Source organism: Crocodylus porosus, unplaced genomic scaffold (genome assembly GCF_001723895.1).
Source record: "Crocodylus porosus isolate Cpor-Errol unplaced genomic scaffold, CroPor_comp1, whole genome shotgun sequence".
NCBI classification, from domain to species: Eukaryota; Metazoa; Chordata; order Crocodylia; family Crocodylidae; genus Crocodylus; species Crocodylus porosus.
The window spans coordinates 118374009-118402008 of record NW_017728886.1 but is presented as its reverse complement, the minus strand read 5'-3'; the positions used below and the strand labels follow the sequence as shown (position 1 = coordinate 118402008).

At 41.6% G+C, this 28000-nt stretch overlaps 1 protein-coding gene and 1 long non-coding RNA gene across 4 annotated transcripts in view; both read right to left on the bottom strand.

The window, feature by feature from the left end:
- Nucleotides 1-19194, bottom strand: LOC109314037. Its single transcript, XR_002102204.1, has 3 exons — nt 19184-19194; nt 12278-12287; nt 1-78 (listed from the first exon to the last, which is right to left on the bottom strand). It is a non-coding gene; the product is annotated as an uncharacterized LOC109314037 (long non-coding RNA).
- GRB10 (growth factor receptor bound protein 10) overlaps nt 1-28000 on the bottom strand; it is a 185249-nt gene that overhangs the window by 77804 nt on the left and 79445 nt on the right. The window lies entirely within an intron of this gene.

Below are 28000 nucleotides of genomic sequence, written 5' to 3'. Positions count from 1 at the left end.
GGCACCATCATAATGGGGATGACACCTACAGAAACAAGTTGCAGACAACGAGCAAGGAGCACAGATCCACACAGGAGACTATATTTTGGTGTGCGCCACTCCCATAATGCACCATACAAAGCAGCTGACTGCAGGCTTCCACCACACCAATCGCATAAGAGTAAATTTACCTTGCATATCATGAATTTATAGTATAAACAGGGTCATCGCATAAGAACCCACATAAAGCAAGGGGAACCTGTATATCCTTGAGGTCCAAATTTTTTATACAACGTCTTTAAACATTGTGAAAAGATAAGTTCATAATTAAAAAAGGCAAAAAATGATTGTGACAACTGTTGCGAGGACAAGCAACCTCAAAGTTAATTGTTAAAAGTCACTAGGTTCACTACTGTCAAGGTATATTTTGCCCTGCATAGTAGATGAATGTACAATCACAGTTCTCATTAGCTGTCAATACCGATTACCATATTTACTCAAATATAAGACAACCCCTCCCAATCAGCATGGGGAAGAAAGCCCATTTTATATATACATGCGAAGCCAAGGGGAGAGCAGGTGGCTGCTGCAGCTCTGACTTGGGCCCTGAGCCTAGGCTGGGGCCGAGCCAGACCAGACCCACAGCAGCCTCCTGCCTCCCCCTCCCCCTCTGGTCTGCTCTGCAGCTTCTGCCCCCTGCCCATCTTCTTCCCTCCCCCTTATTGTCTCTCCTGGGCACGGAATGCATGGAACCTCATTCCCCTAACCGGCCAATTGGCAACACTGGCACTGCTGCACGGGCAGTCAAGAACTGAGCTTCCACGTGCCGTGCTCCAGGACAGAGCAGCTCAGGCAGCATCAGAATGTAAGGGACAGGGAGGGAAAAAGGCAGAAACTGCAGGAAGTAGTTGGGCAGAAACTGGGAGGAGTTTGTGGAAGGGATGAGGCAGAAACTAGAGATGTGGGGGTAGGGGTCACGTGGTAGGGGGAGCAGGAAGGCTGCAAAGGGAAGGGGGTGGGGCAGAGGGCAAGAGGGTCACCTGATCCCTGCCCCAGCAACTGGTTCCCCTGCTGTAGCAGTGTGAGGAGTGGGGAGGGGTGATTCCAGACAGCACTACTTAGATTCTAAACCTGGAAAATTTTTAAAAAATATATTTACTTTTCATATATAGCATCCAATTACTTGGGAGCGGTCATCTTACATTCAGGGTCATCTTGTATTCATGTAAATACAGCAGTTGTTCAATCAGTAAGGAAGGGAGGGACTTCATGAGATCATCTTGTCTAGCCCCCTGCTCTAGGCAGGATCATTTTTGACTAAACCATCCCACCAAAGTGTCTGTCCAACCTGATATTTAATCTCCAGAGATAGATTCCACACCTTCTCTAGGTACCTGGTTCCAGAGCTTGAACATCAGCACAGACAAAGTTTTTCTTAATCTCCAAGCTACATTTCCTGTTTCAGTTTGATGCCTCTGCTCCTAGCCCTGTCCCCTACAGTCAAACAGAGAAAGATAACTCCATCTTATCTTTGGTGGGGGTGGGGGAGGAAGGTGCAACCCATGGCATAGAAGGTCACAAATGGCATGGACAGCCTCTGTGTGTAGCATCCAGAAATCAAGGAGACAGCTAGTGCAGCAGCCAATAGGGCAGGAAAGTGGAAAGCAAAGCAGGAGATCAAGTAGGGAGCATGGAGCAAGAAACAGAAAGCAGAGCAGCAGATCTGGGAAGGGAAGGGGAACCAGGCAGCACTTGGAGAGGACACAGGGCTAATTTGTGCCACATGTGCCAAGAAGAGTGGCCCTCAGTGCTGTTTTTGTAACTGCCCTTCAGGTATTATCAAGTCTTCCCCGAGTCCTCTCTTCTGCAGACCAAATAATCTTTCAGTTGTTTCAGCCCTTCCCCACAAGGAATTCACAGTTTTTTCAGGTCTTGTCAATAAGAGTTCACTAGTGACTTGATGACAGCATCCACTGTATTTAAAGCACTGTTCTTCTTAGTATAGCAGCTTTACGTAAAGTTAAAAATGCAATCACTTTCTAACTCTTCCTCTAAACCTAAGAATGTCTGAAGGTTCAGAAAAGGTGTTTAGGTGTAATATGTAATAACCTAGATTCGCACGCACACTTGCACGTGGCAGCTACGCAGCATAGACGGCAGCTCTTGCAGCTCTCTCCAGGTAAGTCGGGGGGGGGGGTTGAAGAAGGGGCAGACTGAGATCCCCACGGTGAGGGAGACAGACAGACAGACAGGGAGTAGGGCAGGGCTGGAGGCACTGCCCAGTGTGGTTGGGGCTGTGGATGGGAAGTGAGAAGCAACAGCATGGACAGGGCACCAGCATATAAGCACCACAAAGCAGAGAGCGAGGAGTAGGGGGTACAGCCACAGCTGAACCCAAGTCCTAGTGAATGAAGGGGGCAGGAGGAACACCGATTTCTAAGATAAAACGCCCAAAATCAAATGCCAAAATATATAGGTATTTAAAATTTATTTTATTATCATGATTGAGGTACTGCAGGCTTCCAAATTGCTTTAAAATGTGAGAATATCAATAAAAACATTGTGTTCAACTGACCTCTCTCTCCCTACACACACACACACACACACACACACGTATACATACATATTAGTGAAGTTAATTTTAATCACTGAAAAACACAGATTGAGGGATTTAATCAGAGAATTTGGGATTTTTAAACAGAGAAAATCAGGATCCCTGCTGATCATGTGCCTTCCATCTACTCAGTTTAAAACTGCGGTAACTTGAGAAGCTAAGCAAGTATTTAAAATACAAATAAAGTATTTTGTATTTGTATAAAACACTTTTTGCTAGCCAATTTGATGCAATATACCCTGCCCTTAAATGTTTCAGTACAAGACAAGTCAGGAAATAAAGGAGGATTAAGTAGGTGGAAAAGACACTGGAAGATTGGTCCCAAAGTTCACCAGCCTTCTACTGCTGTCTAGCCATGCTACCTGTGCCATCCTTGTTCACTCATTCAGTGAACTACAGTGACTGCAGATAAAACCCTGAAAGACTTAAAATGATCCAGTCTGTAAAATGGATTATAATTAGTACCTACTCACATGTGATGATTTACATATTCTTTTCAACATGTCACTTGGTGACCACACACACACACACACACACACACACTCCCACCCCAGCAACAAACACAGGGTGGTCTCTTCTTTCTCTTCTTTCTTATAATTCCTGTATAATAGCCCACTCTATAAAGATTTTTCCTAAAGTTATTGTATGTTGAATGAACCAAATGAGCTACCAAATGTTTATACAGCACTTTATAAATGAAAATCCATTCCTTATTTTTTTCCCTCATTAACCAACCACTAAGTTTCCATCAAGTCACTCCCAGTGACTGATCTGCCTACAGTATTCCAGTAAATCATTACTGAACTTCAGAAAGAAGCTGGTAAAGCCTTTACCAGTTTGGAGAAGAATTTGTTGAAATCTCACTACTCTAATTATTTAGTTGTAATCAGTGAATGGTAGTAACACAAGACTTAAAATGGCTGCTTTGAACTAGATTTGGACACTTTTTGCTGTAAGCCATGATGGTCAATGATCTGTTAATTTGCTCAAAACAAGACACCAAAAACTGCATTCAGATGTACTTTTAATTTCCTGCACCGTTATCAGAATCACTTGAGTGACTTTGGATCTGCCTACAGAAGTTTACAATCTGTTATTTTCTCAACAGTAACTTCCCACGTTTGTACTCCTATCCTGCAGTAAAAGTAGATTTGAGCTATCTTGCCCCTCAAAGAAAAGTTATGCAAAGCAAGAGCAAACCCATAATTATCATAGAGTACCTATGATCTGTAAATTCACACTCTACTTTACCTTGCAGGATCTTCATTGCAGCTTAAAAGCCAGACCTCACTGAAAACTCTTACTCAGTACAGGAACAGCAGACACTTTTGCCATATTCTGCATTAGTTTCTCAACTTTTTTTGGACTTAAAGCATCATTAGAAAATGCCAGCTCTTAGTTTTCACACAGTTTTCATTACAGAAAAATATTAGAGCAATTGTTCTGTTGTAAAAACACCCAGAAAGACCACAGCAGGTCAGAATGTCTTTGACACTATGGATTCCTATTTGAAATTTCTGGGTTTATCATGCAAATCATGTATAGATGTTTGCACACCTAACAGAGCTAACATTGTGTGGCACCCCCAGCACCTTTAAAAGGATTGAGATACACCCTGATTGAATAATCACTGTTGGAGATTTTGTCCCTCATAGAAAAGCTAGGCAACACTTCCAGCTGGTATACTGAAAGATGTACAACTTCACCTTACCAGAGTCACTTCCTCCTTCAGTTTCCTTCTATGCACATGGCACAGATCTGAAACAATCCTGTTTCAGCTGTTTCTGTCTAAGCACAGGTAAAATAAGGATGGGAGGTGTAAAGGTAGATTTCAAGATCCTTGTAGTTATCACGTAACTAAAATACCATCCTCAGGAGCCATTGGGTACCATCAGTAACACATGGGATAAAGCCAGATTGCTGTAAAGCAAGGATGAGACAACAGAAGCAAGACTATGGTCAAGTGTTCAGTTACAGATTCAGATAACTGTTTCAGAGGAGTGAAATAGAAGAACAGTCAAAGATGTGTATTTTGTGGAACTTGGCAAGGCTTAGTCCCAGAGGGTCTAATTTTATTAACAATTTAGATGAAGCTATTAATGTGCAAGATCATTACGTTTTGATAGTAACATAGTATGAATGATTAAGAGTCATCTGGAGCTGATCTCCTGGATGCTCCTGATTAAGCAAATAGGCTCAGGGGTGTAATAGGAAGTTTAATGTGCAAAAAATGATGCACTTGATTAAAATACTGTGCAAACTAAGCATAGCTTAAACTGTGTAGAATTAGTGTTAGCAGGTTTTTAGTGCATCATTATTACATTAACATTAATTTAAAATCACTTTTCAGTGTAAAAGAACAGAAAAGGCTGGTAGGATTTAGTAAGTGCCAGTTAAAATGAACAGAATGCAACATCCAGTTTAACTGATAGATTTTATTAACAAACAGCTTTTGTCAAATACATAAACCAGAGGCATGCAAGATGACAGCAGTGAAGAACAGAATTAAAGGTCTTCTGTCTCACTCAGGCAAACCATAATCGTTAGAGCAGACTGAATTGAACCTCCTTGTTGATCCAAGGTGAATATTTAAATTTGGGTAACCCCCAAGTAGAGTCTGAGAAAATGGGTTTATTTCACATATGTGAGCTTTAAAAGTGCCAAAAGCAGCACTGACTGAGCCTGCATTCCTACTATTAGAAACCATTTGGCAATAAGCTCATGATAGTTTGATTAATTTTTTAAAGCTGTTTTAACTAAGGACAGAACTTTCCTGAACATGTTCAGCCCACTGTTTCAATAGTTCTAAATGATTTTTCCTTGTCAACCTACCAAATCTGAACCTTCATCATTTTTTAGAGACAAGAGAGCACTTCAAAAATATCGCACTTCACTTGAAGCCACCTACAGGTTGTACCCATAATGGAACTCTGGAGAAATTCAGGACAGTCTGCAGTCATAGGTTAGGCTTTCATACTTCATAACAACGATGTGACTTGGGACCAGATAGGTGTACGAAACAGACCTAGGGGAACTAGACTGCTGGTTTAAACTTCAAGTTTTTAGCCTAAGGCTCCTGGCACATGTTATTTTTTAAGGTGCAATTAACTTGTATAAATAGCAACAGTTCTACACATGCAGCTGATCAGTCACACCATAAAGTGGAACACCAGCCACAAAGATATTCCACAAAATAGGAATTGTATGCCGCCATACTTTACATGTGTAGCATGTCCATGCTGATGTCAACAACAAGCTAGCCATTAACAATAGTATTGGGACACAGGTCTTGGGCTACTAGAGAAAGAGTCAAGTTGTAGAGTTCCACAGCAGTGGAAACCTGGTGTTCTGGGAATTGTAGTTTTGTAGAATGACAATGGAGTTTACTGCTACTAGGTGGAGAACTAACCCTGTTTCTTGCTGCTGTTTCTCTTCTTGACAAGGGCTTTGGTGGCAAAAAAAATGGGGAAAAACTTCCACCCCCCCAGCAACAGCAAACTCTGTTGCTGCTGTAAAGAACTATAATTCCCAGAATATCTTCCATTCCATGATGCATGCAGTCTATGCTACTGCTTCCTAGTGCTCCTGCATGCTGCTTCATGCATAAGCCAGAAGATGCATGGGAAAGAGGGGAGGGCAAGGTGGGAGGCCTGCCCCAGGCACATTCTTCGCATATTACGCCTCTGGCCCTGCTTTCCACATTCTCTGCCTGAATCCAAATCTTGAAGGTGTTATCTGATTCATCTGATGTCCTTGAAAGCAGTCATTTGTTTAGAAATATATACTTAAAACATGAATTAAGATGAGTGCTGGCTGCCACATTGGGCTAAGAGGGAATTTTTTTCCACCGTGTGTCAGAGTTTTTTGTTTGTTTGGTTGGTTTAAACTCTTCCTTGGAACCATTAAGTGTTTGCTGCAGCCAAGGCTGGGGATTGTGACTGGTATGTGCCAATAAACTCAGAAGTTCCTGGCTGGAGGATCTTGCACCTCTGCTCAAGGTTAGACCGATCACCATATCTGCAGTCAGGAAGGAGTTTTACCCCATGGTCACACTGGTGTGGACTGTAGGGGTTTTTGCCTTCCTCTGTAGGCTGGGGCATAGCACTCTTCCTTGGATCTCTCAAGCATAACAATCTTGTAGGAGCAGGGTGCTGGCTGCCATGGCTCCCCTGCCTTGCATGTTACAGGTTAGGGTGTTATGTCTTCTGGTTTCTTTCATCAGAGCTGGCTGTGTACTTTTAATAATAGTTAGACCAATGATTCTCAATCAGGGTGCCCTGCAGTGTCATCAGATCATTTGAAGGGTGCCATGAGGAAATAAATGAGGAGTTAGGAGATAAGCAGATAAACTAAGCAGATAAATGCAGGCTTAGGTTTGTCCTTGCCTGGCTGAGCCATCATCCCCACTGCTGGGCCCTCTGCAAGGAAGCAAGCACTGCAACATATAAATTCATTTTTGAAACTGGGCACCATTCAGTTCACAAAAGTTAGCAAGTGGTGCTTCAAGTCCAATGAGAAGTACCTCGAGTCCATAAAGGTTGAGAACCACAGGGTTAGATGATGGATTTGTACAGGATAGTGATGATCCTGCCTTAGGACTAGGGTTTGGACTAGATAACCTCTAAAGGTCCCTTCAAGGCCTACTTCCCATGATAAGAATCAACAATCAAGTGATGGGGATCTGAATTAGTCTTGAAGCTAAATCCTTCAAGTCAAATGCCAGTCAGTGCATGAGAAAGGCTTTATCATATCTCAATAGCAATGTTTCTGGTAAGACAGAAGGGAGTACTTTTAGCTACAAAACAAATGCAAAGGTTCAGCTGGGGAGAAGACATGGAGGTCAACAAAAAGTATCAACATGAGTCCTCAGTGCAGTGCAGCCAAAAAATGGTATAAGTAGTTTTGGGATGAAACAACTGGAACACTAGCTAGAAGACACAGGAAGCAATACCATCACTCTACCTGGCACTGTGTAGAATACTGTGTGCAGTTCTAGGCTCTGCATTTTATAAATGATATGGAGAAATTAGATAGGATACAAAGATGGAAGACAAAAATGATAAAGGGCTTGGAAGGCAATCCATGAGAAACAGTTGATAAAAATAAGCATGTTCAGCTTGCAGAAGAGGATTTGATACCAGGGGGACATGATATCAGTCTTCAAAATTTGAGAGGCTGCCATATACAAGTGGGAGAAGACCTTTGCTATCTTTCTGCAGAGTAGAATGTTTAACAATGGCTTAGAATTGCAACAAAATAGATTTAGACTGGATATCAGGAAAACTTCTTCACTGTTAAAACAATGGAACAGACTGCCTAGGAAAGTTATGGAATCTCCTTCATTTTTAAAGGTTTTCAAGAAGAGGTTGCACAAGTATTCATTAGGGATGATCTAGATGTAGCAATGTCTAGGGTAGGCTGTGAGAAGTTGGAAGTACTAGAAGTGCAGGAGACACCCACAAACACACAGCTTCAAGACTATGAAAAGAGCTCTACAGCTGAGAGCTGCTGGAAACTGGAAAGGACCATGCTCAGCTGGAAAATGAAGAGGAGTTCCACAAATGGCTTGGTTAAAAAAAAAAAAAAAAGGAGATTTAGGAGCTGGCATAAGTTCATGTGAATGGGACAGGTTAACACAGGGGTAGGCAAAAATGTGGCCCGGGGGCCAGATGCGGCCCGCCAGGCCATTCTATCTGGCCTCCAGGGCCCCTAAAAAATTTAGAAAATTAATATTCATCTGCCCTGGGCTGCCTGTCATGCAGCCCTCGATGGCTTGTGAAAACTCAGTAAGTGGACCTCTGCCCAAAATAAGTGCCCGCCCCTGGATTAACAGAAAAGGGAGTTCTGGCTTTCCAGTTGGGGACCACAAGTGCAATTCCACACACCCTAAGTTACAGTGCACAGTGGAGAATGTTTCAGTTTCCCCATGTTTCTTGGCTTTCCCGGTTGCCACCGGGACTAGGACTTCATTTTTTTCCTTCTTATTGTTACAGGTGCCAAGGGCAAGAGAAAAGTGATATTCCACCTTCTTCAGAAGCACTCAGTGTTAGCTGCAGACTTAAAAAGACCAGAGACTCTTGTTTAGGAGGCTTCTGCTTCTCTGCTCTTGATCAGACCACTTGCCATATTTAGGGGTCAGGAAGGACTTTTAACCCATAGTCAGATCAGCATGGGAGGGAGAGTGCTTTCCACTAAAGCAGGGTGGCCATGGTCCGCCTCTTAGGATCCCGAGTGCATTTTAACAAAACAACAACATTAAGATATTGACATTGTCCACACCCTCTGCTCTACCTATGGTAAGTTGTTCATTTTCTCAGTGTTTTGGGGCTTTGGTTAGGCACACTTAACATACATAAGGGTGGTTTAGATCACCAGGCCGACCTTTCTGGCAAATATGACACAGAGTAGCCCTACCTTCTTCCTTTCCCTTACTCAGTTTGTTGCTCTGGTTTCTGCTCCATGCTCTATTTGCCACTGTGCTGCCACTGTCCCCTCCCCAGTCTGCCAGATGTCACATGCAAAGGCTGCCTACTCTGCTTGTGGCACGTGCTACATGCTGGCCACCACTAGTTTAGATAGTGGGTGTGTATAGATGAAACAGGGGCACTAAATTGAAGCAGTGGGTTTTAAAAAGCATTGCTTCAATTTAGGGCCAATTAAACCCCCCACCCTGTTGACTTATCTGCCTCTCTAGCAGGGAGGGGAGAACAAGCTGCCAGCAGCTGGAGCAATCCCTGGACTGGGGGGTGGGGGGGAGCTAGTGCTCCCTTCACAGCAGCAGCAGCAGACTCCCCACCCCTCTGGCAGCACCTGTCCGCAGGCACCCAGCTTGGGCAGTCTCACGGAACAGAGCCATGGAGGGAAGCACCATGCCCCTGTGCAGCTCAGGCTAGCAGGCAGACTCCGGGGGTGGAGGGCAGGCAGGGAGGAAAGAAGTTAGGCTTGCCACTTTTCTTGGCCAGAGCCTGGTCTTCTGGGCTGCTGCCAGGCTGCCTGCAGGGCTTCCTGCAGAGCTGCGGAGCTCAGTGCTTCGCTCTGCAGCTACAGGGGCAGCAAACTAGAACTTCTTGGAAGAGTTTTAGTTTGCTGCACCCCAAGTCATTTAAGGTGCATTATGCTGCCCAATTTCCTACAGAGGCTGGATTAATGCACAATACACTGCTGAGGCATGCAAACACCAACACCATTAAAAAGCTGCAAAAGCATTTAGCCCACTTTAAAGTGTCGTGCACACATGCCCCTCATTTCGTCTACACATGGCCAGAGATGACCTTGTATTGTCCCTTTCAGTCCAACATTTTATGACAGTGTTGTCTGCAGCTGTATTGAGTTCCATCTTTAAGCACAACAAAAGAACTGCTTAAATCACAGCACCATCTACTGTTCTTGGACTTTCTCCTTGTTACAGCCCTCACAAATCAAGCCTAGAGATACCTTCACATCTGAGAGACTTTCTGAAGCTTAATTGATCATGCAAAAAGTTATCCTCTTCCTACTTCCATCTGCTCCTCGTGTCCCAACTTGCTTTTTGTCCACCAGCCCTCTCTCCTGCTCCACCCCCACCTTTTTAAAGTTGTTACTGGTCCAGTAGAGCCACCCCAGTTAGTAGAAACAAACTGGATTCCATTCCTTTTAAAACAGCATAATCTCTGACCTAGTTCTCATCAATCAGTTTCACCTGGGCAAGCCTACCAGGGAAAGCAGATTTTTCCATTGCTGTGATGAAGCTTGTTACTCCTGCATAAACCTTGTTCTTCAGAATGCTGCACAAGAACAGAACCCAGATTTTTGCTTAGAATTACACTTCATTTATACTGTAACTGGATTACACTTTATTTCTCTAGATGGCAGCCCAAAAAAACACAAACATCTTTATTTCCATACCAACTGCACTCCACATTGTATAATGTGTCTTAAGTTAAAGACAGTGTAAGTGATGTTTGACTTCAGGGACTGTTAAAAAACTGAATATATCAAAAGACACAGCTGCTTTGTTTTCACTTGCAGCTCTGATATTGTAGGCACAGAAAGCAGCATATGGAGCTGGGTATTTAGTACTGTATAACAAACAGCCATTTATTAACCCTGTTGCTGTCCAGTCAACTTAGTCTCATTAGCATTGCTCACTGAAGCTACAGAACAGCAAAAAGCCCAATCCTGCTTAACACAGACAGTAGAATTTTACCCAAAGTCTTGTTAAATATAGCAGAATTCTGCTCTGCCCACCTAGCCCAGAAGAGGATTGAAGGGCATGGTAAAAAAGCTGAAAGGGGCATGTTCTTTAGAGTTTTGCACTGATTAGCAACCACTATTATGTTAATGCTGGTACAGGCTCTAGGCAACTAAAAGGGAAGTTACATCTATATTAAAGAAAGCACACAGAGTCAATTTATGATCTTTCAAAAATCTGAGTTCCAGATAGGTGAAATAATTTTTGCATTAATGTTGAGAGTCATTTTTTTCAGGCACCTCAAAATTGAAGATAAAGTATTCTTGTTCAGATTAAAGCTTTAGACATGTGCTTTACAGGTGATGTCAAGTTTTGGTTCTGTAACTGGCAGGCAAGGATCATTACCTATGAAGGGTGACTTGGAAAGCCTTTAGGTAAGTTTTACTCAAATAAAGGTACTCTTTGATTTAAAAAAAGGAAAAGAAAAGGATGTGATTATATAACCTAAACATATTCTAAGGACATGTTAGAGATCTGAAAGGGAGTACCTAAATGCCTTGAGTACAAGTTAGGTTTTAAGGGGGGGGAGGGGGGCTGAGAGCAAAAACCTGCTTTTTGGAAAAATGTTGCTACCTTTAGCAAGACAGACAAAGAGTTAATTTTATAAATAAAATAATGAGACCCTATTTCAGATGGATATCCCCTTTCCATATCAAGTATTTTCCTTTCCTCAAGAACAGCAACTCCCAAACTAATGGGTCATGACACCAAACAAGGCCACAGCATTTGTTTCTGGGGTAGAAACTCCTACAGAGACCTTAATCCCCCAGGCTGACAGTTACCCCATCTGTCCTCGATTCCCAGGGGTTGGTGCATCAGTTGCTCCATGTTACCATTTTTGTATTGGCAGTTATCCCACAGTAAGTGAGAGAACTTTTTCATTCACCCCTGTTTTATGCAGGAAACAGCTTTCCTCATTTAGTTCTAACTTTTGAGTACGAGCAGCTGTATGGATTTATACCACAGGACAGCTGAGATGCATCTAAATCTTCATTCCCTCTTAACCGTAGGCACAGAAAATGTGACCACAGAATGGGGTCACAAGCCATGATAGGTCTGTAACTGGCATTAATTGGAAAAAGATACGCCCTATGGTTAAAAGTATGCCAGTACATGGTTTTGAGTTTTATTAATTTTACAAGTATTAGCTCCTTATGGGACCTTGTAGCCACTGAAGTCACTACCTTGGCAGGTTCCAGACTATAGGTAGGGATCTACCCAAATCGTGATTGTACAGATTTTGCAGAAATTGCAAAATTGGGTAATCTCCACAAAATCTGTGTGGGGGACAGGACAGCTTACTAAAAATAAAAATGCTCAGTGTGAGCTGTTTGAAGACCAGTGCTCCATTCTGTATTGATGACCTCCAGGATGGACGGCCACAAGCGATTTGCTCCCACAGTTCCGGGTAGATGCCGAAACTCTTTAGGGACACCTTTCGGGTGTCCTTGTACCACTTCTTTGCTGTGCCGTGAGAGCATACTCCATTTGACAGTTTGCCATAGAAGATTTTCTTCAGCAGGTGAGTGTCGGGCATTCTTGAAAAGTGGCTGACCCATCTTAGCTGTGCCAGTTTCAGTAGAGTGTGAATACTGGGGAGAGCTGATCTTCTGAGCACCTTAGTGTCCAGAATCTTGTCCTGCCACTTGATCTTTAGTATCTTTTGCAGGAAGCTCAGGTAGAAGTGGTTTAGTTTCTTGACATGATGCTGGTAGACAAGTAGGTACACAATTTTACACAAAAAAGAATTCAAGAGCTAAAAAGCTCTTCCATGTGTCCATCTATTACTGATTCATGTCACTTGGAACAAAGTCTTTGTTTCCAGTGTGCAAAACCTATCAATAACTTGGACTACTTCCAAGCATCATACCAGGACATTCTAGAGCTCACAAAATGTTATGGGGACTGTCTAGTCAAAAAGAGGACAGAACAGAACAGAAGCCACAAATTTTTGTCTTGCGGAAGTGTCCGGCTGTATTACTGAAAAAAAAAAAAAAAAAAAAACCAAAAAAAATCCTCCTTGAGCACAAAATTCAGTATGCATTTAAATCCAGGGCAGAGAAGTCAGAGTGAAGTTTGTAACCCTGCAGTAGTCTTTGGGAAGCTTAAATCCCACATGTATTTATTCCAATTTCTGAAAGCCAAATAGGAGACTGGGAAGTCTTTAGCACAAGATTTATGCATGTTAATCTTTATATACTGAATTCTTTTCAGCACATAAACATCTCTGTGTTTAAAACTTCATGAGTGCACTCTTGTGTGTTCTTTATACCTTATATTTATTTCAATAGTATATAGACAAGTTACATTACATGAAATTCATGTTGCTAAGTAACAACTATAAAAACAAGCTATACACTTAGGATGTGAAAGTCCATGTCAATTGCTTATTTCTGTATACTTTAACATTGGAGCCAAATCTACATAATATATAAAACTAGTTTTAAAAAGTTGGTTGACAAACAAAATGGAAAGGGGTTTCTTGCTTTTTTTCCCCTGTCAAAATTATAGATTCAAGTTTTGCCTATCTGACAATGATAATGACATCATGGGAAATCATGAACATGAACACTGAGCAGCTGAGACAAGAATGATTTTCAGACATACTGTTTAAGACTAAGAGTATTTGGTTTATTTTGTGCATGCTTCTTGAAATTCCAGTGATAAATAAATACTTTAGCAAAGGCCATTTTTAAGACATTGAAGAGCCTGTCCTCTGGTGACAATGAAACCACACAACTCAAACATGCAAGGGTTTCTTTACAGATTCTTTAGCTAAACCAAAGACAAGAAAAAAATGGATTGCATCAAACCAGTTTAATTTCTTTTTTGGGCAAGGTAATTGGTGTAGTGAATACAGGGAAGCAGTAGAAGTAATGTATACTTTGACTTTCAGAGCTTTGGACAGCACATGAGCCAACTAAAGAAACATGACTTAGATTTAGCCAGGCATCTATACAAGAACAACGTATAATTAGTTGAAAAACATCAATGGTTTGCTGTCAAACAGGAAGTGGATCTCAAGCAGGGTCCTGCAGGTCCTGGGTCCAGACTATTCTTATTTTTGTTAGCAACTTGGATGATAGACTTATAACATCTCCAGTTTATACCAAAACAGGAGGGACTGCAAGCAGTCTGGAGGCCAGAATAGTAATTCAAAGTAACTGACAAATTTGAGACAGTCTGAAAATCAGCAAGACAAACTTTAGTAAAGCCAAGAGCTACACACTTAGAAAAGAGAAAACAAATGAACAAATATAAAATAGAGAAATAACTAGGTAGGCAGCAGTATGGCACAGAAGGATTTGAGGGTTATAAAGCAAATTCAGAAAGTCCATAGTGCAATGCTATTGCAAGAGGCAAATCTTACTCTGAGGTGGGAGAAGTTATTCTGCTGTACTCTGTCCTATGGAGACCCCAGCTGAAATACCATGTCAGGTCTGGGCAATGCAATGCACACATGTGGACAAAAAGGAGAGATTGCAAATCAGAACAAGAATAATAGGTTTAGAAGAATGGCTTAAGGGCAGTCTGAAGTTATTGGGTTTGTTTAGTCTAGAAAGAGAGAAGAGAGGGAGGACATGATAACAGATTCCAGGATGTAAGCTGTGCTTATAAAGACGACTGTGGTCATTTGTTCTCTGCAGTCACTGGGGAAGGGAGAGAAGTTAGCTTAATCCATAGCAAAGAGATTTAGGTTGGATATTAAGAAAAACTCTTAGTATGACGAAACACTAGGACAGGCTACCCAAAGAACAATATGGATTCCCCTTCCTTATGAGTTCCACCCCCTGGGAAAATGTCAGCACTAGTGTTACATACAACAGTTGCTCAGTTCAATGTCGTATTGCTGTCTGAGTGAAGGCACAGGAGTTAAATCTACAGGCTGTAACAGGGTTGCTCAAGAACTGAATGGGAAAAAATAAGAACAATGACACAGACCAGAAAGCAACAGAGGCTCACAGCTTCAGAAGGAGTTCACCTACGTGCCTGGGATGGGGCGGACGGATGACTGCCAGGCTAGAAAGGGATACTCTGTTCGAGGCCAAGCCTCAGATAAAAGGAGACATAATACTTGGAAGATCCTAGGAGACAAATGGAGTTGGGTTCGCTAAAAGCGACTACTGCATGTGTCAATGAGAAGCCAACAGTCCCACTGCAGCTCAGATTGAGAAATACATGCTGCAACCAGAAAGGGGTACTTCTCCCAGCCACAGATAGAATTAGTTGGGCTAATGGGTAATCATTTGAGGAATAAGGATTGCTTTGCATTGAAGATGCCAGCGCTGTTGCCGCAAACATACCATCAACAACTCCAAAGAAGAAACTCTTGCTGAATCCAAACCTCAACTGGACCTTCTGGACCTTAAAATCTGAAGCTGGGAAAGGGATGATATACTACATGACAATGAGAAGGGACAGTAGCGCAGGCTGCCTGATAGCAGCAACTGTATCCATAAGTTAAGATATTACTTAGCAGTAAGAGTTACCAATATCAGTATTAGAAGTTATGTTAAATAGTTAAAAAGAGGAGGAAAAAAGTGACAAATGTCACCCTGATTAGCAGCCCCTTTGGTGAACTAGACTGCCTAGATTTTGTGACCTGCACGTGCCAAGCATCTAATAAAGCTGGATAAGCTGCCTTCATCTAGAAGGCACGGTAGGAAGAAAGGTTTGTACTTGATTTGCAATGACTGACTGTTGTTGAAAGACTGTTACCCATTCAAGGAAGTGTGGCTAGGGCACTCTGGATTCCCTCTCAATGGCACACTGCATGGGGAAACCAACTTGCTCCTGGAATAGTAACTTACTGGTCTAAAAGTAGAGGTAAGCAGTATAGGGCTGGAATTTCTGGTCATTTCATTGGTCTGCTGTGGGCACTGCCTGTTGGTCATACAGTAAGTAGATGGTCAGCAGATGGTAACTCATTTTAGAAGTCACACTTTAAAAGGATTTCCAGTATCAGCATGATCTGTGCTTTGACTTAGAGCAAAGGTTGCATTTACTGGAATGCAAGTTATGATTCTTCAATATGGAACTGCATGCAGACTGGATACACTGTTTAAAAAACACACTCTATTTAGGCAGAAGGCAGGGAAGCACCTTAAAGGCCAATTTGTTCAGGGAGGCATAAAGCTTTCATAAGCAACAGCCTATTTCATGAGATGCTCTGAATTTCAGTTGGTCTTTAAAAGGTTCCACCCTGTGCTGTCTTCTGCCTGACTTCAGACTAACACAGCTAAACTCTCTCTCTACACCATATTTACCTTTCCTTAAGTCTATGGAAATAAATGAGTGAAGGAAAACACTATTCACTCTAATAAATATCCTTTGCTCTATAAAAGTAGAACTATAATGAAGATGTGTAGTGTAATGTTGTTAAACATGCCTTAACAGCTATAGTTTTTCTATAACTCTGGGAAAGAAGCCACAAACTGAGTACCATCCCAATTCCCTTCTTCCCCAAGGAGGCACAAATTGCCAAAGGTGGAGGAGGAGGGGAGTGGAAGAAATCGTGTTCCAGAAGGAATTTAGTTGAGGCTCAAATGAAACCCTAGCAAAAACCTCTCACAGTGTTCTGAAATGTTAAGCAAGCATTTAAAAAGTACTGGCAGAAAAACCAAAAATACATTTAAGTGATTATGTTGCCTCAGTTTAAGCCACTTTTCCTTCAAGGAATTTTTCACTCCTACATTGTTTAAATGTAATAATGCACAGCAGAACTGGCAAACAACCCTTGCAAATTAACAGAAATTCTATTTAATGGATTAGCCACTTCAGTCTTGCTAAGGAAGCATAAGCTTTATCCCAGCTCCAGGAAACTGAGTGCATTAACCTCATAGCATGCTTCTGATCACTCTGAGCCAAGGCCTGAAGCATCAGGTATGCTACTAAACTAAAGACTCCAGGACAAGAAGGCAGCAACAATGCTACAACAGCAAATTAGGCATTTTCAGTTAAACTTCCAAGCAACAGTCCAACTGTAATCAAGTATCAAAGCACTAATTTCACATCTAACTCGCATCATTTGAATAAATCATTAAGATATCAAGCTAGTTATACCAGAAGTAAAATTTTCACTATGTTTATCCTCCCCCATTTAAGAAACAGATAAGAAACTTATGAGCCAGGTTTCATGGTAGTCAATTATTTATATATTAGCACACAACACATGACACCAGGATTATTCTTTTTAATTCCACTTGCTTATCACACATTTTTAAAATTCATTTGGAGTGTGTGTGTTTAGGCCCAAGTGCAATATTCAGCTTAAGGAGTTTGAGCAACTTTTTTTTTCTAAATTAGTTCAGACTGGGATTTATACTTCACCTAAAATCGCACTGATGTAATTTAAAGGAAACTACAGGAAACTAAAAACACCTAAAATATTTGGAGTCATAGTTTAGTGAACAAACTGAAGACAGACAACTTTTTAAAAGTTGGAGTTAAGCAAGGCTGCATAATCACTCCAAGACTCTTCTCAATATTCCATACTGCAATGCCACATCTGACAGCAAGAGATAAACTACCAAATGGATGGTAAACTATTTAATCTCAGCCGACTCAGAACCAAAACTAAGACCACCCTAACCTCAAAGTACTGAGCTCCAGTACACTGATGATGCTGTAGTCTGTTTCCACTCAGAAGCACACCTTCAGACAAATCGTCCATGTCTTTACCGAGGCATAAAAGAAAATGGGACTGATGCTTAAAATTCAGAAAACTAAGGTCCTTCATCAACAAGCTCTTAATGATCAGCCCCCGGCTCTGGTAATTCAGATTCACAGTGAGACTCTGAAGAAGGTTGAGTATTTCCCAAACCTCAGAAGCCATCTCTTGCAGAAGGCTGATATCGACGAAGAAATCCAACATCACCTCAAATGTGCAAGTGTAGCCTTCAGATGCCCGAGGAAACAGCTGTCTGAAGATAGTGATGTTAGATCTGAAACCAAGGTCATGGTTTATGCAGCACTTGTGACCCCCCACTTGACTGTACAGAGCTGACACATACACAATGTACAGGAAACACCTCAAGTTGTTGGAGAAGTAAGCACTTGGAGGAGAAGATGATTAGGAACAGTCTGTATGGATTCACCAAGGGCAAGTCATGACTGACCAACCTGATGGCCTTCTGTGATGAGATTACGGGCTCTGTGGATGCAGGGGAAGCAGTGGACATAATATAACTGGATTTTAGCTTGCTTTTGAAACCGTCTAGCACAGCATTCTTGCACACAAGCTGAGGAAGCATGGGTTGGATGAATGGACTGCAAGGTAGATAGAAAGCTGGCTGGATTGCTAGCCAGTGTAGTGATCAATGGCCCCGTCTAACTGGCAGCCAATACCAAGTGGAGTGCCCAAGGGGTTGGTCCTAGGGCTGGTTTTGTTCAGTATTTTCCTTAATCTGAAAGATGGGATGGAATGAACCCTCAGCAAGTTCACAGATGACAGAGCTGGGGGTGGGGGGTAGTAGATACACTGGAGGGTAGGGCTAGAATTCAGTGACCTAGACAAATTGGGGGACTGGGCCAAAAGAAAAGAAATCTCAAGAGTCATGAAGTTCAACAAGGACAAGTGTAAAGTCCTGCACTTAGGACGGAATAATCCCATGCACTGCTACAGCCTGGGGACCAACTGGCTAAGCAGCAGCTCTGCAAAAAAAGGACCTGGGGGTTACAGTGGGCAATAAGCTGGATATGAGTCAGCAATGTGCCCTTGTTGACAAGAAGGCTAACAGCATACTGGCCTGCATTAGTAGGAGCATTGCCAGCTGATCAAGTGAACTAATTATTCCACTCTATTCTACACTGGTGAGGCCACATCTGGAGTACTGTATCCAGTTTTTGCCCCCCACTATAGAAAGGATGTGGACAAGTTGAAAATAGTCCAGCAGAGAGCAACGGAAATGGTTTGGGAGTTGGGGACTTGAGAGCCTGGATGTCATCTAGATGTCTAGCTCCAGACTCCCAGGCAAGCAAGTTGTATTCTCCCAGCTCAATCAAGGTATACAATCAAGAGGAGGGCAGAGAAAGCACTTCAAGGGCATCCTCAAGGCCAACATAAAAAAAAGAAACAGCATCAACATCAACTTGTGGGAGACTATCACCCATGACTGCCTTAAATGGAGGAACAGTCTGCTGCAAGGAGCTCAGTATCCTTGTTTCTCATTTTTTCACTGAAAAGTTCCTCATTGAAACCTTACAGTGACAACAGGAGATGGAAAAGCGGGAGCAGCACAAACAGCATGTCACAGACTGAATTAAGAAACCAGAGCCACTCACCCCTCATGGAAACACATACCCAAGTTGCAACAGAGTGTTGATTGTGGATTGCCCTTGTCAGCCATCTTCTGACCCACGTATAAAACCATCATGGAAGACAACTATCCTCGACTGTGAGGGGTTGCCAAGTAGTAGTAGTAGTTTATTTAATTAAGTAATAAGCTAAGCTATTTTAACACAAACCCCATGTTTCAATTTAGAAATAAAATGGCTCATTTAACTCAACAGTGTAGGGTCTTATCAGTCCATAATCTGGTAGGGCTCTATTAAGAAATTCATCCTGCCCTCATAAAACCCTGTACAGATCTGGCAACTTTTTGGAAGAAAGGCATAATATAAAGCATATCTTCTCCCAATACAGCCTAGCTTCCTAAAACATATTTGATCTTTTGTCACTAATGTATTAACAAGGAGTAAGACAAACCTATGTTTTCTCTTCTGTGTTCCATTAAAGAACATTCGCTTTTGGTGTACAAAATTGAGTTGATCTATCTACAGAGTTCTCCATCTCCTTCGATTTGACTGAATATAACGGGCTAGAGTTTCACATAACCTAGTGTTCATCTGAATCAATCAAATAATTCTTACAGTTGTACAACTAATAGCCATCCTTGGTTCTGCAGTTACACGCCCCTATCCAATTAGTGTAGCTAGCTTATAAAATAATTACTTTGGTAATGTTATCCTTTTTCTGCTGCATCACCAGTGAACACCAGAGCTGTCACGTGGATTCACAGATTGCAGAACATATTGCTGAAATCATACTCCAAATGGCTCTGCGGATCAACTGTTGAATGCATCCATATTCTATCATGCAGATGTCAAACAGAGACGTTAAGAAGTCATTATTCTTATGTTAAACAAGTCAGCCAATGTGTAAAAACTTAGCAGTACATTTACCCACTTCATTGGTAGTGTGATCACATGGTCCCTCATTAACTGGCCTTTTCAGAAGACATTTAGCAAAGTTTAGACACGTGGTTCAATAGTTTTACTGAAGGCAAAGACACAGAGCAGAACCATCCTAAAGCTTCCTTCTTAAACCTGTAAGGCATGTCACAAGAATGCATGCTCTAACCTTCTGCAGTTATTACATTTATCAACAGAAGAATATGGAGGACCAGGAAGTAAAGCAAAATTCCCCTACGTGCAAAGTTATCATTCATACTTCCACTATCTTAAATAAAGTTAAGAACAAAGAAAACAATCTTCTTTAAAACTTACTAGAATCAGGTTTCCTTTTTTAAAATACATTTCTTTTCTATTTAATTTTAATACAACAAATTAGTTTGTACTCTACATTGCAAAAATGCCACCTCTGCATAGATTGGTACACTATTTTTGTGTATGTAACTGTACGTATGTGAATGGCTACATATGCACCCAAAATAGAATGCCAACCTGTGTTAAAGTGGCATTTGGGGACAGAAACAACCTGATCTGATTACCACCATGGTTGCCCGGATGCCCAGAAAGAATGGGATGCATCTCTTAGAAGCACTGCCCAAATTAAGACTCAAATTGGGATTAGGGCCACCAGAACAAAAACCAGCCTGTGTGATCTATGAAAGCTTTCTCCCAACTTTGTTTCAAAAATGCATCCTAATGCTTTTTACAGAAGTTCCAGCCCTCCTTGTTAGACATTTACAGTTTGATTTTCAGAAGTGCAATGCATGCTGAATTCTGGTTGGTCTATACAGTGAAACAAGATTCTCTAACGCTTCTTATGGCCCCATCAGGATCCTCTCAAATTAGTGGCAAGGTGTTCTATACAATCTTAACTAGATTTACCTTATATCCAGCCAATAAGAGAATGATAAAGCTAAAATAACAACTTCTGTTACTATTATGATAATTTCTTACAGCTGTTTTTCTTTATAGAATCCTAAAAAATTAGGGTTGGAAGGAACCTCAAGAGGCTATCTAGTCCAAACCCCTGCTCAAAGCAGAACCATCCCCAACTAAATCATCCCAGCCAAAGCTTTGTCTAGTCAGGTCTTAAAAACTTCCAAGGATGTAGTTTCCACAGCTTCTCTGGGTAATCTCTTCAAGTGGTTTACTACCATCCTTGTGAGAAAAGTTTTTCCTCATATCTAACCTAAACTTGCATTGCTGAAATTTGAGACCATTGCCCCAGGTTCTGTCATCTGCCACCACGAGAAAAGCATATCTCCATCCTCTTTGGAACCGCCCTTCAGGTAGTTGAAGGCTGCTATTAAATCCCCTTTCAATCTTCTCTTCTGTAGACTAAATAAGCCCAGTTCTCTCAGCCTCTTTTCATGAGTCATGTGCCCTATTCCCCAAACCATTTTTGTTGCCCTCCGCTGGACTCCCTCCAAATTTGTTCACATCTATTCTGTAGTGGGAGGCCCAAAACTGGACATAGTACTCCAGATGTGGTCTCACCAGTGCTGAATAGAGGGGAGGAATCACTTCCCTCAATCTGCTAGCAACACTCCCACTAATGCAGCCCAGTATGCTGATAGCCTTCTTCACAACAAGAGCCCTGTTGGCTCATATTCAGCTTATTACCCACTGTAACTCTCAGGTCCTTTTCTGCAGAGCTGCTGCCCAGCCAGTCAGCCCCCAGCCTGTACTGGTGCCTGGGATTGTTCCTTCCCAAGTGCAGGACTTTGCACTTGTCCTTGCTGAACCTCACAAGATTTCTTTTGGTCCAACCCTCCAATTTGTCTAGGTCTCTCTGCATGTACCTACATGTGCATTTTACTGTGAAGTTGACTAATTAACTCCACAGTCAAGTGTCACTGTCCACACATGCACCGGTATTAGAGTGCAGTAAAGTAATTAACTCCACTGTGAAATAGTACTGTTGGGGATAGTACTATCTTATAGTGGAGTAATTAACTGCAATCAAATGCTCATGTGCACAGCGACCCCTGGGTGCAAAATGCCAGAACTACGGCTCCTGCAAGTCCCTCTGCTGCCCTCCATACCCTCTGCCAGCCTGGGGCTGCTCCGCCCCAGTCCTAATTGCCAGTCCCCAGCATATATGTAGATGCCGAGCCTGGAAGTGGTTAACTCCAACACTAACTGCACCAGAGTTTACTGTCTCCTTAATAGCATGTGTAGATGAATCTTTTGAATCCTATCCCTACCCTCCAGCATATCTAATATTTCCCCCTGCTTGATGTCATCCGCAGACTTGCTGAGGGTACACTCCATTCCATATTCCAGGTCACTGATGAAGATATTGAACAAAAAACTGACCCCAGGAGGGCTCCACATGATACTGGCTGCCAACTAGACACAGCCATTGACTACTGCTCTCTGTTAAATGATGCAGTAATTTAAACAAGAGACTTTCTAATTCTCTTGATTTCCAAAGAATCAAGAATCAGAGATATTGCCTCATTATGAAAAGCAACTTCTTTCCCATAAGCTCTGTAGAACCTGGAACCATTACAGGATTTCTACTTACACCAGTGTGTCAGCCAAATCAGACAGCAAAGGGAAAAAGCAAAGCTTATTGTTCGCTTGCCTGATTTTTTTTTCTTTTCATTCTATTTCCTGCTATTCTACAATCTGCTTTCTATATTCCTTTAGACTGTTAAGGCCAGGACAAATAATGTAACAAAAATATATCTAGAATCATAAAACAGTAATCAGGACCTGCCACCTAGCTTTTATGTAGTTTTCCCAGATTATTGCTTTGATGGCCACACAGAAGTTAGATGAAAGGGTCTAGTATACAGAAAATGGTGCTGTATGAAAACTATATTCACCTAGCTTCCACTCCATCCAGCCACACAGGAAGAACTTGAAATAAAAACAGAATGGACTATATTACAAAAAAGAGAGACAAAAATTGCAAATAATTACTTGATAAAACTTGATTATGAGCCAAAATTGTTGAATCTGTTCTAGAATGAAGTTATGCCCAGCAGATGGCACTGCTTCCTTCTCAAAATGAATAAGTAACTTTTGCATTGATATTTCGTATCCTCTTGTCTGGAGTAAGAAACTTATAAAGCTTATTTCTGTAACTCCAACTTTCCCTCCGTATGCACATGCAGCTGAACACTCCACAGGTATACATGAGCAAATTCTACAAACATGGTTACAAGAGTTGCAAAGACAAATTTAATATCTTCCATGCTTTGGGGGTATTGGTTGTAGCTGTGTTGGTCTAAGGACGTAGACAGACAAGTTTGAGTAAATCTGGTATCTTTTACTAGACCAATTGTTCTTTACAAGCTTTTGGGTACAGGCACCCTTCTTCAGGCGTAAGTAGGATCTGCTGATGTTCTCTCTAGGGTCGAACTGAAAGCTAGCAAAAGAACAATTTTTCCAACTATTCAGTTGATGTAATAAAAGATATCACATTTACCCAAATAACATTGTCTGCCTAAAGACAAAAATTTAAGCATCAGGTGATTAAAGAAACAACCTTCCAAATTTATGAAGACTGGGATAAGGCTGAAAATATTCAGAGATCAGTATTTTTCAGATGTGAAAAAAAGTTATTTTCAGGTGCCCAGCTTAAGATACTTTACAAGGACAATTCTGAATTCAGGCAGTCTAAGTATAACATATAATTAATGTTGTACAATAAGTAAACCCGTTCCATTGTTACCTTCCACAGTTTATAACCTAGAGCAAATCTGAATCCTGATCTGGATGTAAAAGTAAAATATAGTACTTGTGTGAGCAATTGCAACCATTAATTTAATATTAATACCAAGACTTGCATCCTTACATATGATAGCTTTCTCTGGGTCATAGTACTCTATATTTGTTAATTATTTGCTTAGTAACTTGCCCTTAAAGACTGTATTTGGCATTTGTCTTTGCAATGCCAAAATATTCCTATTTTGCTCTAGTTTCCATTATTATGTTTAGCCAAATAAGAAGCAGATTTACAGAATGGGGCTCACATAAGTTATATTAGTTTCCTCTGGGAAGCTTGCTGTTAAAAATAATGCACAACTCTCTTCAATTTTAAAACATTCATGCAAGAAATGAGTGACTAGAGTTATCAGCGACTTTGAAATTATGAGCTTCTAACGTATCCTTACGTGACACTACTTGCTCATGCTGAAGTGCTGCCATTAACTACTTGTAGCACAGCGTTTACATAAAAGCAGGAATAAATACTGTCACATTTATAATATGGTTTAACAAACTGAAAAACTAGTAACTGAGGTTAATGGCTACAGTGTTGCCTTTTAATGAAAGATTAAATATTTAATAACTGCAGAAAGCAAATTGTGGAAGACAAATTTCTGCAAATACACATGCATTCTAAGAATTATTAAAATTTAAGGGGGGGAGGGAGAAATACACCTCTCAATCCAAGATGCAGTGATTAGATTAATCTTATGTCCAACAACAACAACAAAAAAAAACAAAAACAAAAACCAGGTTTAGAAGTCGTCCACAAGCTTTAGCTCACTTTTGAGTTAGTCTGTCCTTTAATACTGTAGGTATAGTAGCACTTTTTAATCGCACATACAGAACCACATTCCATTATGATCTCCCTCCTCCCACACCTCTTCTTAGAAGTACTTTTTAAAGAGTTTTTCCCTCAGGATCACAGCATTTCCAAGAACTACTTTCACCTTCACAAGGTTGAGGAATGCATTATCTAAAAACACCTTCATGTTCCTTAACAAGCAACTGAGAACCATAAACCCTTAACAATTCTACTGCAGAAGTCATGAGCATTATGAGTTTGAAACCTGGAGTTTCCAATTCATGCCATTTAAAAATAAATTTAATTTTGAACAAATAAACATTTAACTATATAAGTACCATATCAATGAATAACTCAAAAACATGGACATTTAAAGCTAAACGAGACCTAGTGTGCTCTAAGCAAGCTGAAATTAAGTGCTATTTTGAAGGCCTTTGATCTCTGATACTCCTTTTTGACAAGCTGGAGTTTCTGCATACGTTAATTTTAATTTTTAGTGAATTAAATATGAAATTGATTTACTTTACACAATTGTGCAATTCCCACCCCCACTTATTTTATTTATGTTATTATTAAGTTCAAGTTAGGGCCCTAGCACACGTTCATTTAAAGGCACCATTGGATCTGATCCCTGATCCCAACACATATGCATGGTAGGAGATGCAATTGTTGGTATCACGGATCAGATCCCATTCCACCCTTTCTACCTGCCAGTGCAAAGATAGCCCAGGATCATAATCCCAGGTTCCCCCTGCACTGGCAAGTTAAAAGCCATCTCTCCAACTGTCCCAAGGAGGACCTCCCTTAGCCTCAGGAGCCCAATCTTGGGTGACCCACCCTAATGTGGGGCATATCTCTGCAAGCAGGGGAAACCCCCTGCAGATACACCTCCTTGTTGAGGCATGAGGGATTCCCTCTGCAGGAGATTCCCTGGACATGTGCCTGCAACCTAGGTAGAGGGGAACTCCCATAGGGGTCCCCCCTTCCATGCTTGTATACTGCACTCTAACCTGGAAGAATGATTTCTCTGGCACAGATGATTTCCGTAAGGTTTCCCTCCTCCACTTGCACGTGGCACCCCAACCTACATTGTATGCACTGTGAACAAACACAGGTTTTTCCCTTTGGGAGTACCCCCTTCCCCACTTGAACTGCCTGAACAGGGGTTTCCCCCCCATACCTGGTCTGCCCTTTTGGGAGCCTCCCTCCTCTGCACTTTGCATACACATAGCAGGAAATACCCAGCAAGCAGGAGGCTTCCCCATTTGCAGAAGCATGCCCCAAGTTGAAGCAGGGCACCCAGAGCTCTTCTCCCCCAAGCCCAGGCCCCTGAAGCCCTAGAAGGGGCAGGAGCCTGACTCTGGGGAACAACATCCCTAGCAATATTGGTTAGACATCCATGAAATGGATTAGCTGGCCACAATATATTGCAGCACTCCTGACTGTTGATCCCAGCCCTGGGTTTGGAACAAACATCCTCTTTGGAGCACAATCAGCTGCTTGCTGGCCATGACACTGGAACACCCCAGACATGCCACAGGATCAATTTAAAATGCCACACAGGCCATTCATGCCACCTTAACTGGCACATTAACACCTTAACTGCAGAAGGACTTTAACATGTGAAAAGTCTCTTAGTGTCTTCACTTCCCACAGTTTTTAATAGATAGCTTTTATTCATCTAGAAAGCTCTACTAGAAATACGTCTGGCAAATCATTTTAACATGAGTATGGGCCTACTCAAATCACAGACACTGCAAAAAACGCAGTTTCTGTGGTTGTGTGTGGAATCGCTGAGGGGGAAAAACAAAAACAAAACACTTACTAAAAATAAAATGCTGGCTCCCCAGTGGGAGCCAGCAGCCACTGTAGTCCCAGCCTTAGAGCCCATGGCAGGGAAGGAGGTAGAGGTGGAGGGAAATCCACTGGCATTAAGGGAAGCAGTCAAGATGGCAGCCACCCCCTCCTCCTTCTGATGCTGACTGGCAGAGAGGGCTGTCTTTCATGTGGCCCCACCCTTCTTCACCAAATCAGTGGTGCGGGGTGGGGCTGCTGGGGCCCCTCATCCAATCAGGGGAGGGGAGAAGGGTGCAAGGAGGCAGCCTAGACATAAACCCATGAAAATGGTGGCTGGTTTGATGATTGGCCCGTCTGCCACCTCAATTTGGGTAGGTCCCTGAACATGAGTGTTGATTACACAGATAAAGCAGTGCTTTCCGGCAAGATAACTTATGCCTATTCAGCAAAAGAAAAAAGCTATCCATTGCAGAAGCACTATTTAACCATTACAGTAGCCTCTATTCTAGGTGGGTCACAAACAGTCACACTCCTAACTGGGATTATTGTACCAGCAAAAATTTGCTCAGTTGATCTAGCCTCAAGTTGTAATCTATTTAAGGTTTTTCAAAACCTAAGACATCTAAGAGAAAATAGCAAAAAATATAATGTGGATTGAATGGCACATGATGATAGCAAATATTTGAAAAAAAAAAAAAAACAAACAACAACAAAAAAAAAACTTAGACTTTGAACCATCAAATCCATTTACACAGGGAATGTCATGAATATACTTTGACATTTTTAAAGATGTGCTTAGATATTATTCAAAACTGAATGGTGAGAACTTTGGGTCAAGAGTTATGCCTTCCTTTGTGTTTACATATCATATAGCACAAGGAGACTGTACATCAGACTCGGGCTTCTAAGGCAAACAGAAATCATTGGCACATCTCCAAATTCACTTTTTCAAATTCCAAGTATACATCAGTGCACAGATGCCTAAAATCCATTACAGGATGAGTTCTGCAAAAGGCATGAGTATGGTTTTCCATCCTCCTCCCCCTCCCTAAACTTTTTTTTTTTTTAAAGTCACATTGCTATATCTAAAAGTTATCACATAAATGCTGTTATAAGAGCAGTGGAGTGCTTGAGCCGGTATTCAACTTATTTCATTTGCCAAATCATTTAAAGCTATACCAGAAGAAACATAGGTGGTTTGCCATACAGCTATACCAGAAAAACTTTAGAAGCCAAGCTGAAATGGCACAAGAACTGCCTATCTCCAAGAACACCACCCCCAATACAAGTGTATAAATGGCCACTACAGAGCTCAAAACACCTGCCTTGCAAACACCTTCCTTGCAAGCAGATTATTTTTTGTTAGGAGTCCTTAACTTTGAATATTAATCCCTCCAATGAGTGCAGTATTTTCTGTTATACAATATGCAACTTATTTCCAAAAACCAGCTGCTGGAAATTGGGGTGAGCATTACAAGTGAGGAAACACAGTAACAGCAGTTTCTGCTGCTTAAGCTTCTGCTCAGCAACAGCAAACATTACTTCGCAAGCAATCCACAGGGAGCAGAAAAATGACTAGGCTTGGCTCCCCAGCTGCTGCTGTCCAGTTACTTTCTACAAGGACTGATCTTTTTTTCCTCATTCTACCTTTGAAAAACAAGGT